Here is a 14,944-nt window from a genome sequence, read left to right on the forward strand (position 1 = left end):
GTACTTTTGAGGCAAGGAGGATAACATCTTTTTTTGGAAACAGTCTGATACCACATAGGAATGTGAGACAGATAATCCCATGCAACACAAACAAAAGCTCACAGTGTCACCATGCTGTCATTCCATGACACAACGAAAATGTGTGAGCAGCTTGTTTTTGGAGGCGCCAGTCGTTTTGTGCAGTTTGCATCATTAAATACTCTTATTGTATCACCACAAGCAGGCCAACCCGTTATTTCATCCAGATATCGGCCATGCAAGAAGAAGAGCTTGACACAAATTCCATTTTTTCTGTCAAGCAGAATTTTTTCCATTTGCTTATCTGATTAAATGTGAATGTTGTCAAAATTAGGATTTGCTGTTCGGGGCCTCATATTTCAAAGAGTATCTACATTACACACTGTGGAGATAACACAGCTTGCATTATTCAGTATGAATGTGTTTTCTCTGCAGCTACATTTCATAAATCTTTGATATATATTTTACTTCTGCAGAGCTGTCAAATTAAATCGACAGCAGTAACGTACCTGAGTTGTTATATGTGCACATTGTATTCTATTTTCCCTTCCCTAATTAGAGATTTATTCATCTCCCAAATGTCGCCCTGTCTTCTGCTCCCTTCTTCTTTTTTTATCCCCTCTCTTGTTTTTTCTCTCTGCCTTACTTTTCTTCAACCTGACCCAGGGTAAGTATACCTCTCTGCTCTGGGACAGGAATGCTACACATGGAGCGTACGTGCCTCGGCAGGTTAGCGTAGCTTGTATTGAAATCCATGCTCGAGCTATATTAATATCGATAAATCACGACGGCTATGTGGAGCAGTGTGACATCTGGGGCATGTCTGTCAAGTTGTTTCAGGCCAGGTAGCTTTAATTTATGTAAAGTTCATTCACAAATATCAATTCGAAGTAATTTATACGAGCCAGTTTGTTTTTTATTCGTGACATGTGCTTAGAGCTGATTGTAAAGACTGTTAACAATTTTTATTTTTTGTTAATTTGGTTCAACATCAGCATGTCTATTGATGATAATATCACAATTACTGTTTATAGTAAGACAGCCCTCTGTGGAAAATGTATTGTGTTGGTGAGACATTACTCATATTTTGCTCTCCACCTTGACCGCCTCTCTCACCTCAAAGAACAGGCCTCAACAGGCAGACTGAAGGTCAAAGTACAAATAGCAGGTCTTCACCACTGGCCGATGACATTCCCCATTAAACTTGAAACTCTGTGTTTTCTGGCAAACCTGAGGAATTCCTCAGCCTGTCGACATCTCTGTAAGGACCCCGTGTCCTTTAGTTGTTGATAAGAAGCTCACAGACAGCTTTGCTGCAGGTACAACGAGTGGGGAAGATTTACGGAGGAAAGGAACAGTTTAAAGCATTACCTCATGCGTTGCTGAGGAATGTGCTTTCAAGGTGAAAAACTTTTCGCCCCGAGCCATAGAGGACAGCGGTGAGTGAAAAGGAGGAACAGGGAGGGGGGTAAAGACCCCGAAGCTGTTTAATCCAAGTCCCCAAAACTAATGTGCATGAAGCGATTTAATCTGCGTCATCGTTTCACTTCATCAACAAAACCTCGAGCTCACAAGTATTTTTTTTTTCCCTCACTTGCATTTACACGTGTTTGCATTTACAAAATAGCAGGCATACCTCGTGCACACATACACACACAAAGTACAAACACCTGCCCCTGGATCTCCCCGTCTTCTTGCTGAGGTAATGTAGGAGGGGAAAGCATTCCAGTCCTCAGCCTTTTCTTTTTTTTTTCTCTCTCTCTCTCTCCTCCCCTTTCAGCTTTTCACATCTTTACTGAAATAAACTCACTCTTTCTGTGTCATCGGCGTCATGTGGCACATGAGCGCTGAGTTGCCTTGGCTGGATACATCTGCTCCATCCCAGTTCTTCGAGCTGCTGGAAGCGTTCTTGGATGATACAGCTTCTTTAGAAAAATGTCTGGTATGTTAAAATATTAATACTATATTTCTTAATAATTCAGTTTAGAGTTCTTTTCTTTTTTCTTTAAGAACCAGGTTACTGTTAGAAATGCTTCCATATATGTAATTTATAGTGTTAGCAAGTTACTCTACGTTAGTATTGTCTTCACATCCCAGTTGACGCATGGAAACAACAGTGTTTTTGTTTACAAGTGAATGAAACTCCACTTTGGAAAGGATTTGTATCCTTACATTGTTCATGCCTTCTATTTTTATTATTGTTTTAAACTTAAATAGGCATAGAGAATACTGAGCTTTTGTCACTGTGTGTTTAAAGGACCAAGACCAGGCAAGGAAAGGGTGGGTTGGCTGCGGCCAAAAATAGCTCTCTACCAGGAAAAAACAATGTGTTTGAGAAAAATGCACTTGTCACAAACAAAAAGGAGACCAGCATTGTTGACATGGACCGCTCACACTTGTGACTGTTTTGGACATTTATTTGCCCGGATTTAACTCATTCCACAAAGCAATTCACACTGCAGTGTCAGGTTTTGCATTTCAAATGCACTTATTTCAAGTATTTTAGATGACATGCCAGGGTTTTTAAATCTCTGGGACCCGCCTTCGTCTCACTGCTCTAAGGGTTACATGTTTAGAGACAAAAATAATTGTCTGAGTATGATGTGATGGACACCTGAAAACCTGTTCCTGCAGGATTTTCATCCTTCTTGAGCACTTTTCTTCAGTCTGTCAGCAAATCCAGACTTGAATCCAGACATACGTCAATTTTCAGAGATACATTATGCATGCATTTATTCTACATACTTACAGTGGTGCACATGTGTGAACACGAACCAGTTTGCCCAAATTTACATTCTCTGTCTCGTCCTTTCTCCCCATCTCTCTTCCAGGTGTCAAAGGCAATTTGGGAATTCGGACTTGGATCCAGTTGTGAATATAATCCATGCATGGCTTCATTTTAGCAGCTTTATCTCCGTGTAAAATAACTTACAGATGAGGACTGGTTTGACAGTAATGCATGAATGTCCGTTAGCTGCGTTGCATGTTCAAGGGCAGGCTGCGGGTGACCCTTTAGGGGACCAGCAAAGTCAAGTTCCTCTCTTGACTCGAAGCTCCAACAACCAAATCATGTCTGAGCCTGCTCCTACGCCACCCTGCCCTCTACATCCTGTGACCAGTCATGCTAAAAAATGTAAGGAGCTGAGGATGGACAACAACTCCCTCTGTGAGTCAGCCGAGTCTGACTTCAAACAGAATGGACACTGCGAGTGCAGTTCAGACATGTCGCCTGGGGCAGGTCAGGACACGGAGGTGTCAGACCTGGATTGCAGAGCTGCTGTTCACAGCGATGCTCAAATGGAGGCACGGAGTGTAAAACACTGTAGAGCTGCATTACCTCTGCAGCAAGAAGGAAGCTCCACCTTGACCTTCTCCTGTCCTGCTGAGATTTCCTCTGCCTTTTCACCAGGCCTAGATACTTGGCGCAGTAATCATCTGCCATCTGTGTCTGTGAATGGAGACTGTTCACTGGATGTGCTCAGAATAGTAAAACACAAGCCCAGCGCCATTGTATTCTGCGATTATGACAGGCAGGTGATCATATTCGACGAGAGCTCTGACGGCAGAGAGTCCTCATCGTCCGGCACCGCAGAGGGAGAGGATGATTTTCCCGAGACGCTGCAGTATAAGGAATTCCTGGTCAGCCGGCGGCGTAGGAACTTGAGCAGGAACAGGAAGTGCTTGAGGAGGAGACAGGATGTGCAGCCTAATGGCGCGGCATGTGACCGGCAAGAGCCCACTGACGAGGGTAAACCTGAGTTCACAGGTAGTGAGGAGGAAGAGGATACGCAGCAGAACAATGGGATACAGGTAAGAAAAACACATCAGGGGTAGTGTGATGATAGAGATAAAGACGTCTTAATCTCTGTCGCCAGATGAAGCAGCTCAATAGCTTCATATTTGTGTTACACTGTCCTGCACCAAAAGACTTTTTAACAGGAGACACATTAATGATCCCTCCGTTCTGTTCAGGCAGTAAACCAGGACATGGCTACAGTGAGCTAAAACTCTGAGCTAAATGAAATTCAAACATAATTCATTCTATTATGTACACCTGTGTTCTCAGTGCTGTACCATGTCTCAATGTTTTCAGTCAAAAAGGTCACATTTTTAAGAGTGAGCTGCATGTGCACCACTAGAGGGCAGCAACGTCAAGTTATTTCAGATTGTTCAACAGGCTGCTTTTAGTTGAGTCTCCAGTGGGAGTTGACAGTATAATTACAAACGCTTCTCAAGTAACAGAACTCTGTTCAACTTTATTAGCATTTACTAAACTGACACAGAAGTGGTTTTAGATAAAAATGTCAAACAATTACAGCTAAATATTCCAAAAAAAAGTTGCCAGAGCAGCCGGTCCCAATGCTACCAAAATGTCTTGCACATAAAGGTTACACAGTTTTCTTTTATATATGAAATTTTTAAGTGGGGAAAAAAATGATCTAAATAAAATGAATACTTTGGAACGTTATACCTTCCAAAATAAATTCCTCTCCTGGCCCGGCCCTGCATGCCCAGCGTGCACCACACTGGCAGGCGTTCTTCCAGTGTGAGCGCGCCCCCGACTGCGTTCTCACACCTGTCAGAGCAGCCCTCGGCCGCTGGCACGTTCCCATAACGGTCCCTCTGGCCGCCCTGAACGCTGTTCTCCCCTTCTTGGCCTGAAATGAAAGGGTTGCCTGTGCCTGGTCTCCTTTTTTTGTGATGTCGTTCTCAAAGTCTGACCAAGTAGCTTTTAAAAGTCTCTTATTGACAGGACAATGTTCATTTGAATACCTGTCCAGTCAAAGAGGCACCGTTGCGGCTCCACATTCCAGGAATATTGCCAAATGAAATGATTTGAGAAGAAAAAATGCTAATGTCATGCCTCGGTGGTATAGTAGGTGTATAGTCTCTGGTCTTTAACACCTAAGAGTACTCCAATTTGTTTCCTTACTCGAATATTTAATTTTAGGGTCTGTTTCCATACTGAACATTTATCCTGTGACAAAACTGTCACTGTCTATTTTTATGAATTGCTAAGTCGTGGTATATTTAGCTGGCTAGCAGAAATGTGCAGCATGCTTTTCCGAATTTAGATGATCATCAGAATTAGTTTGCAGTCCCGCTGTTTATGCTTTGCTTTGACAAATGTTAGATCTGGTCCACTACTCCTGCACCTACTACAAGTTAAATTCACCTTGTTTGTAGTGTTTGGGATCATGGAAGCAGACGGCGTACCACAGTGGAATTAGAGCTTCGGGCTCAATCTTCAGTGAGACTAAAATAACACTTTAGAGAAATACAGTAAATTATTTAACCAAAACCTGAAGGGGAATCTACACATCGGTGAGGTTCTGCTGAAATGATACACCTCTCATATTTAGAATGAGTTGCCACCGTCATTATTTAGTTTCGGTTGAGTGCAACCGAGCACACTTGAGCACCAAGATGACACTTCGTAAACTATTCATACCGAGCGGTGTCACAATAGCAAGACCTTTCCAAGACTGTTCAGGGGACTAATGAAATGCTCTTTTAACCCAGACACCGTGATGCATTAAAGCTCCCTCCTCTGAGAACGCTTTTGACAGAAACATAAAAAATTCATGAACTGTGAGAGCACTCTGATGTGAAAGTGAGTGTGTGCACACGTGTGTCCGTATGTATGCTGCGGCGAGCATTTGTATTCACATCTGCGCATTTTACTTGCCACTCCGTGTGTGCTCGCGTGTTCATGTTTGCAGTCACTCATGCCACTGAGCAGCCTCCGCTGGCTGTGTTCTCCCCTCGCCCCGGCTCTGTCCCCCATAGTGAGGGTAAAAATAGCACCCCGCTGCACATAGACAGCCTTCTGTGTTCCTGTGTGTAGGAATCTGGAGATGTGGGGGCTGTAACACACAGGAAATGGCTTTACTGCCAAAGCCGTTACTGCAGATATTTTTTAAGCTGGTCAACACGATGGGTTTGGGAATGGGAGGGGACGGGAGTGTGTGTTTGTGTGCGTGCGTGCGTGCGTGGGCGGGTCGGTGGGTGGATGGGTGAGGGCATGCCTGTGTGTATGCATGCATGTGTGTGAGTGAGGGGGCTGTTTTTGGACTTCGAGCTCCTCAAAGGAGTCTTATGTGCTGCTATCAGCCTCTGGGACTCTGGGATTGGCAGCGGGGCTCAGAAACAAAGCGGTTTGTTCATTTCCTGGAAGGCCAGCGAACAAGTGTCTCAGTCAGAGCCCGCGACCAATGGGTGGAGAGGGAAAGCGAGGGAAAGCGAGGGCTTAGATATGTATTGGCATGGACATATCTGACGCATTTACATAACATTCACCGGCAACATTGCCGTGAAGACATCTCAATCCTCAGCAGCGGCCATCTTTATCTTTATCTTTCGGTATTTCTCTTCTATCAAAGGCTTCTGCCGTCCACGCTCAACAATAATCTCATTGAGAAGGTGTCACCTCCTCCATAATGAAGCGTACACTGTGTACCCCTCAACAGGCTGAAAAAGCACAATGTTCAAGGAGCTGAGAGGCAATGAAGGGTGGAGTGGTCTGATGAGGCAGAGGGCTTAGATTCAGAACACTTTCCTTGGACCCGTGTACACGAAGGGCCTCAGTGCAAGACTTTGCCCCTTGAGACATATTTACCTACATTTGTTTTTATATTTTAGGCTGCCACGTGTGACTCCATGACTTTGCTGATGAAAAAGCTGGATCACCTCAACGAGGAGATCCAAGGAGCTCTAAGTGCTAAGTCCTCCCACTCATCCGTGACCGGCCAGGAGGAGCAGAGCACCACGGTAAGTCGAGTGCACTCAACTATGATCTGTTGATGGGGTGCTGTCTTTAGTAGGAAAAGCCATTTAAACAATGATGATTCTTAACTCAAAAAAGGGTTTCTCAGATTTGCGGAGGATTTAATTTTATAGGGACATCCTATATAGTGGTTTTCAGGTATCTTCTGTCGTCTTAAAGATACTCAGTCATCATGAAAACTTGAAAAGGCGGTTCTCAGTAACTGACGTCACACCATTTTTTTTTATTATTTGTTTACCCAAAGACTCATCCTAGCTACAACAGGATTCACCGATTGTCTCTCCTTGCACACTTCATGTTGTTATTTTCCAAGTGTGCATGTCCTACACTGTTCATATTGAGTTGTGCATCAGTAACTTCCGTACAGTATGAGGTGCTTTTAAAATCGAAATGCAAATAAATGCAAGAGTTTTCAAATAGGACCTTTAACTAACCACTGTTAATCAAGATACAGGTCATACGTACACCGTGCATCATTCACGGCCACACACGCTCCCATAATTCTCCATTAAGTCATCACACAGCGTGCCACACACGTTAGACAGACGGCCTACTCAGGTGAATGTGTCTCACCCCGCTAAATATGGGGTAGAATAATTGTTTGGAAGCTCTCCAAGCCTGTTGTTTTTCCGCCATTAAAGCATTTCATAAATCAAGCGGTTTCTGACTCGTATGGCATCCATCTGGAAAAAGCATTATCCCTCCCGCCACCACAGACGGTGAGGGCTGAGCTCATCACAGCTTGCTGTTATTTTAAAGGTGTATTAAAGATCATTTTTTTTGGAAGAGGAACACAGTCTGGGGATAGCTCATGCGCCGTTCGCCGCTGCGATCCTCTCACAGGACATTCCAGCTGCCTCATTACGCTTACTGAGTGTAAATCTGGTAACCTCAAATAGCTCTTAAACTAACAGCCAGAACGTGAGGAATTCTTATAAAATGGCTGCGTTTAATCAAATAAATGTTAGCCAAACTGTCTGCAAGTCAGGGAAACGGCAGTAAAACACACTTGTGTTCACATTTTTAGCTTTGTGTGTCCCCTTATGTAATGCTAAACGCAGTAGGTGTTTAACTGAGGATGGTCACATTATAGATATAAGATATGCTGATCAGTGATAAAAAAAAAAACATGGATGGTCAGTTCAGTTATACACAGATCAGGCGTAACATTAAAACCACTGACAGGAGAAGTTAATAACATTGACCATCTTGTGACAGTACAATGTTCTGCTGGGAAACGTTTGGACCTGGCATTAATGTGGATGTTACTTGTAGCACCCACCTAGACCAGACCAGGCACCCCCACCCCATAGCAATGACACTCCTTGATGGCAGCAGCCATCCCCAGCAGGATGCAGCCTGACACAGGCACACACACAAAAACGGTTTATGGGCCTTTCTGTGTGGAGTTTGCATGTTCTCCCTGTGTCTGCGTGGGTTCTCTCCGGGTACTCCGGCTTCCTCCCACCGTCCAAAGACATGCTCATTAGGTTCATTGGTGATTCTAAATTGGCCGTAGGTGTACATGTGAGTGTGAATGGTTGTCTGTCTCTCTGTGTTAGCCCTGTGATAGACTGGAGACCTGTTCAGGGTGTACCCCACCTCTCGAACAGTGACAGCTGGGATACGCTCCAGCCCCCCCACGACCTTCCAGAGGACAAGCGGTTACAGAAAATGAATGAATGACGTTCATGGTCACGAGAGGATGAATCATAACGACACGATTTGACTTTCACTTTAGAAGGCCGCCATGAGTTTCACATTCATGGTTTTCAGTGAAATAAAACAGCAACAGTTGGATGGATTGCCAAGAAATGTGGCACACATGTTCATGTCCTCTTCAGGATCAATTGTACTGAACTGGTTGACCTCCTATATTTTAATCTAGCGCCATCTCATCGGGTCAGAATAGATATATTTTCTAATATCGTGACTGAATGCCTGCACATTTCCATTCCTTAGCTGCATTTTTGCTGCAAGTAGTTGTGATGAACGCAGCAAATTGGACACTTCGCGTTTCAGTTTTATGAGATATGTAAGATGGAGGAGCACAGGTCAAAAATCATCTGCATTCTTTCTAACTTCAAAACATTTCTCTGACCTTCATCAGGCAGTATTTTGCCTCATTAGTGATGCTAACATGATAAACTAAAAGGGACGACATAGTAGAGATTATACCTGCTTTATCTGAGCATGTTATGTTGTCATACAGATGTTAGCTGCTAACTCAAAGCAAGGAGCTTCAAGGAGCCACTGTAGCTTCCAAACTACAATCTTTTTTTTCATACAGTTCCTTGTCGTTAAAGAACAGAAAAAATAAATTTAAAGAATAGTAAAAAGAAATAGATATTCAAACGAGAAATGTACTGACTTTCAGTTTGAATATTCTTTGTTTTGGGGACACAGTGTCCTTGATGTCATTATGTAACCGTGACCACATCTACGATTTGTACGATGGAAATGCTGCACGGGGTCAGAAAGGGAATTTTCTACACAGACAAGCATTGTGTGTTGCAGCGAAGAGAAAATGCAACTCTCTGTGCACGCTCTGGACAACTGGATTCCTGGTGGAAAAGAAGTGTGCTGTTTACAGACATTAGTGCCATTCCTCTTTCTCTTTCAGTTCCACACGCTCGTATGTGCCCACACAACGGCGTTATTAGCTCAGTGCTGCACAGGAGGCAAGTCCAGAAGTTGAGTCATGGGGTCAAGCTGGGATGGACTTTCCAGTGTTGTCGGCGAGCAGAGATACGCAGGGGAAGGGGGGGCAAGGATGGTCTGGATATGACTGGAAGGGGGGGAGATTTTTTCAGAATGAGAGAAGGGCAGACACGTCGTCAGCGGTGTCTTATGTCTCTAATCACTCCCCACCAACACCAGCTCCAATAAATACTCGACAGAAATCAGAGATACGGAGAGCTGATGAAGAGACAGGTGACACGAAGACAGGGACTGGGGTAAGAGACTGAAGGAGACGCAGGTGCAGAGGAAATTAAATTTAGCCTCAGGAAAGCATTCGTTTTGAGACATAGAAAGATTGATGTTCTTACAGGTTTAAGGATGGCATTTTGTGGAAATAAATAATGTTTAAAGCAATATTAGACTGTATGATATCTTGGTGAAGTCAACAACGGGAAGAAGACATGTGGCGTTGTTTAAGAGAAGCTGAAAAATACCTTTAAAGTTACTGTATGGATTTGGATTGTTTTTTTTTTTGTGAAGCTGAACTTTAAATCTCCGTTTCTTTGCCTTTACTTTGGGTTGAAACAGCCTTTCCTGTGACTGACCGCTACTCTCCTCTCTCCTTCCAGGGTGCTCCGCCTGTGCTCAAGACGTCAAGCCGAGCCGGTCAGGATCAGGGAACCTGCAGACCTCCAGACAAACCTGAGCCACCGACCAGGCGCCGCCCGCGACCTTTGACCCGCAGCAGACCGCTGACTCGCTCGTCCCTCTCGTCCCCCACGCACCTCCAGGCTCGGAGGGCCAGGGTGAGCCGACTCTGTTTTGTGCACGTGTCAAGACTTAACAGCAGCAAGTAGTTTAGCTGCGTGAGTAACTTTGTGGTGACTCCTGCAGTCAAACTATGCGCAGAATTATTTGTGAGCGTTGATTCTTATTTACCGTCCTCATTATAGGAAGTTGTTTGGAAAGACACAGGGAAAACATCTGCATACATATTTGTGGCTGTACATAAAACAGCAGCTCCTCGCACGAGATCCCCTCCGAGGCCTCCTGATTAGTATTACATCAGGTTTGCACTCGCAATCTGCTATGAAGCCTGGCCTTTATCTGACTTTGATCAGATTGCAGACTCAGTTCAAACCTGCAGTTCTTCTCTGCAGCTAACTCAATCTGATTTTCTAAACGACATGAAACACTTTGCAGCTGACATGAGACATGCTGGGTTGATGTATGCTGATCAGTTAACCATCTGAGCAAAGGTTTTTGATGCCAAACTTGATTTGCAACATCTTTTGAGGCTGTGATGTGTAATGATGAGGTTTTGATGACAGTTGTTTTCCAGTGGGCTGAAATAAACTGCACAAATATTTTACACGGGGAACTTCAACCCAAAAATCTAACCCTTTACAGGAAAGACAGCGTTTTCCTAGTTTTGTGTGTTTTGACTATGTCGTTACTAGTCACAATTTACTCCCTCCGGTTCTTCTGTCATCCTCCTCCTTCTGTCTGGACCTCTGCCCAGTCTGCATGTCCCCCACGCTGTTGTGGTAAATACGGCACAAGTAAAAGGATGAGGCAGCTCTTCCCCGTCCAGTATGCAAGGTCATCTTTTTCTCAGTCAGCACTGCGGCAACAACGCAAACTTGTGTGAGACAGATGGAGAGAGAAAACTGGTTTCCGAGAGATCAAAGTCAAAAGCTGTTAAGCATGAAAGTTAATTCTTTAAAAAAGGAAGCAGCGGTTGACGAAAGGATGCAAACTCAAAGCATATCCTGGACCCCGCTATTAATCAGTTAATTCAGGCTGTTCATATGAAAGCTGTTAGCATTTTTACAGCTTCTTGTCATCGCTGGTGTAAGATTTAAATCTGAAAGTTCAAGTTTAATTTGGAAATCATTGCTTGAAGAAATCTGTATTTGATACATTTGAAAGCTTGGGGAAAAAGACAAGTAGACCGCCAAAAACTGAGTCTGATAACACATCTTTTGGATTTCATCATGAGGCGTGTTTCAACCGATACAGAGAAGCAAATACCTCTTCATGTAGCTGGATAGTCCTGCAATCAATCAGAGCCGCTTTGTTTTGTACACAAATTCTACATCACTGTTACTCTTCTGTCCGTCACCAAACAACCCAGCGATTTAGTTGGCCCGGCCGATCTTTGCCGGAGCATGAAAGGTTTCGTGGACACATTATATCATCATCATCTCAGTAACCTTGTGCGCACATGTTAACGTTTTAATGCTGTTAAACAGTGGCGGGCCGTGATTTTCCACCTAGGTCTTCAGTGACCTCCAACCTAATTTAAAGCACCTCTTAATACGATCATTATGACGCCACTGCTATAGAACCCATCAACATCATATGTATACGCAATAAAACATCATGTTGCATCATAGACAGATATCTCATATAGCGAGATGAATGCCATTACTAGATAATAGTCCACAGAGGAGTGCCATTACAGCTGTGCACCAGTGCCATATACGTTAAATCCGATCAATGTCGATGCAATAAAATGGAAAAAAATATACATAACAGGTGTAAATACAATTTGTTTTAATCACCAGACCTTAAGAGACAGTTTAGAGTTCTGCTTGGAGCCTGACAGCCAAGAGTAGCGCTCATAGCTGCTGACCTGAAAGTGGCGGACACACCCTTTACCCGGTTGGCCAGGCCAGCTAGCTACAGGGTTGGGCGCCCTTTCCTCGCAATATCCAGCTTTTCCTTCAAAGTCTGCCGTGAAAATGTCTTTCTAAGAAGATCTGCAAATTAGAAACGTTAACAGGGACGATTTGCTTGTGCTGCACGCAACCGATGAACATGAACTGCTAGCTTGTCTTAAACGGAGCGGCTCTCTGACCCTCCAATCAGAGGACGGGAATACTGACGCTACCATAGGCCACAGACAAGGCCTTGAAAATTGGTTTGGTTAAAGGAACAGCGTCATTACAGTGTGTTTCAAGCTTCAGGTTGCAGTCCGCAGTTTTAATTGTGAAGGCCCAGGCAGATTTCTTTGACTCTGGCAACATGTGATGGCTGAAATATGATTGGATAAAAGCTCTAATGCAAAGTTACACTGCCAGAAGCACCGCAGCTCAGGGACAGACAAGCCATAAAATGAAAAGAATAGGCTATTAGGAAATATTTAATAAGGCTAATGGGAAATAATGTGAGTCAGTGATTTTGATAAAGTTTAACCCAGCAGAGAAGGCTTTGCTGGCTCAGACGGCTCACCACTGGTGTTAAATAACAGCTGCATTATACTGCATGCTCTTAGCTGTCTGTATTTTTCTTTCACGAAACAAAGAAGAACTCCTGGTTTTGATCTGCAGACCACTGAATCAGTGTAGGTGTAGAGCAGTAGCCGCAGTGCAGATTGAAGCCCGTTGTCTTGTTTCCATAGGTCATGATCCTCAAGTGTCAGAATGATGAGTTGTGCATGTTCCTGTGTGTGTATGTGTGCTAATGTGTGTGTGTGTATAGGCAGGTAGACGGAGCAGCAGGGGCCGTGGGATCAGGCTGATGCTGAGGAGTGGGTTTATTTTCCCCTGACCGTGACTGATAAAGTACAGCTGTCCAAACTGACTGACCCTCTCTCTCTCTCTTTCTCTCTCTCTCTCTCTCTCTCTCACACACACACACACACACACACACACACACACACACACACACACACACACACACACACAGATACATAGCATTCTTGTCAGAGAGCACTTTTTGCATCGAAGTTATTTGTAGAAGTTTTTATTTTTATTTTTTATTAGCGTGTGGTTATTGAAAGCATAGACATACACGATATTTTCATTGTTCAGTTCTGCTCTTTGACCGACCTTCAACTCACAAAACAATAAAAGGTTTAATCAAGGAGGTTGACGATTGGGAAGATGTTGTAATTTTCCACTGTTACTTTTGTACACTTTCAGGTTTTCACTGGCGTTTGAAGAAGAGATGTGCGCAAAATTTACTGATTGATTAGGAAGTTGTTACTGGGGAAAGTTCATTTTGCCCCCATCACTTCCATTAAAAGCACACATTTACCGGTTTGAACAATAATAATGATAACAATAAGGTCAACCTGGTTCAGTGGTCACACCATAGACTGCATAAAGATGGACAGTGTAACAGCTCCTCAAAAGTGAAGTAGAAGCAAGTAGAGCTCCCCCTGGTGGTTGGCTGCAGTATAGCTCATAAGCTCCACCCCCTCCATGTTACTGGATGGGACTTGTGCCAAACTAAAACACAAAAATATGCGTCAAATATTTTTTTTCAAGGATGGTTTCAGTCATTTTAGGTAGTTTATATAATGTTCATGCATGTTCAAGTGTCAATTTTTTGGATAAGTTCCAGAGTCGCAAGATGGCGCTGCTCATATTCCCGGGAAAATAGTGCCAGTTTGGCCAGTGCTAGGAAGTGGGGACGTGTTGTCCATTTTTATACAGTCTATAGTTCACACAGACAAATTGAATTTGTTTTAAGACTGATTTGGGGAAAAAAATTTGAAATATCCTTTAAAATGGCAGTTTTAGACATAAAACTAAAATCTCACTGTTTGTTCACATTAGTTTTATAGTATCTCTCTCTTATTAAAACTTGAACTGACTGGTCAGATGGGAAAACCCCACAGATATCAATCTGAATTTCCTCTGTAATGTCGAAACTGCAGGTGCATCATTTGGTGAATTCCAGCTTCTCCTTCTCCTTTGTGGATGTGGGGTTTTCCTGTGACAGTGGCAGTATTCATGATACAGTGTCTGTCCTGGGATGATGTTTCACACGCCGGTTAGGAAATTAATCTAGCGTCCAGACTGTTTTAATCTCATGCCCATGTAAATTTGCATCACGTTATGTACTGTCATCTATTTCCTTTTTCTTCTGTTCTTTCCAAAACGACTCTCATGTCAACACAGGCAAACGTCTACAATATCCTTTCCAGCTTCCTTCAACTTAATTGCGTCATTTATTGTGATTCGATTAGCTTATCCGTGATGGGACACACATCAAATGAATGTCAGTCTCTGGCTAATATTAACAAATAAGCCGTTAGAGCCGGGTGGGTTTTCATACGATCGTGTGACATAAACACTCAGGAAATCTGTTTCTCTTGGGGTCAAACCAGATTTTGAATTCGGGTCATTTTCCCAGCGTGGCTACTGTTGCCGTACGAGGAGAGTTTACATTCTCCACCGCTAGGAAGTTATTCCACTAAGTACGTTTGTATGTTTTATTGCATTTTTCTTAACTTATCTTGTGTTTCTTTCTCCTCTCTTTTGTCATTCCAGACTGCTGCGAAGATGACCAGTGGGTCAGCAGGTAGGATAACCTTTGAAGTGAGAGTGTGTGTGTTTGTGACGCTTGTGTTGGATTGCTTTACATTCCCACTTTGGGATGAAACTAGACTTCTGGGAATGTCTCCCACAAGATTTGCAGCCAGAATGTCAAACCTCAGGAAAA

This window comes from Chelon labrosus (assembly GCF_963514085.1).
Source record: "Chelon labrosus genome assembly, chromosome: 17".
NCBI lineage: Eukaryota > Metazoa > Chordata > Actinopteri > Mugiliformes > Mugilidae > Chelon > Chelon labrosus.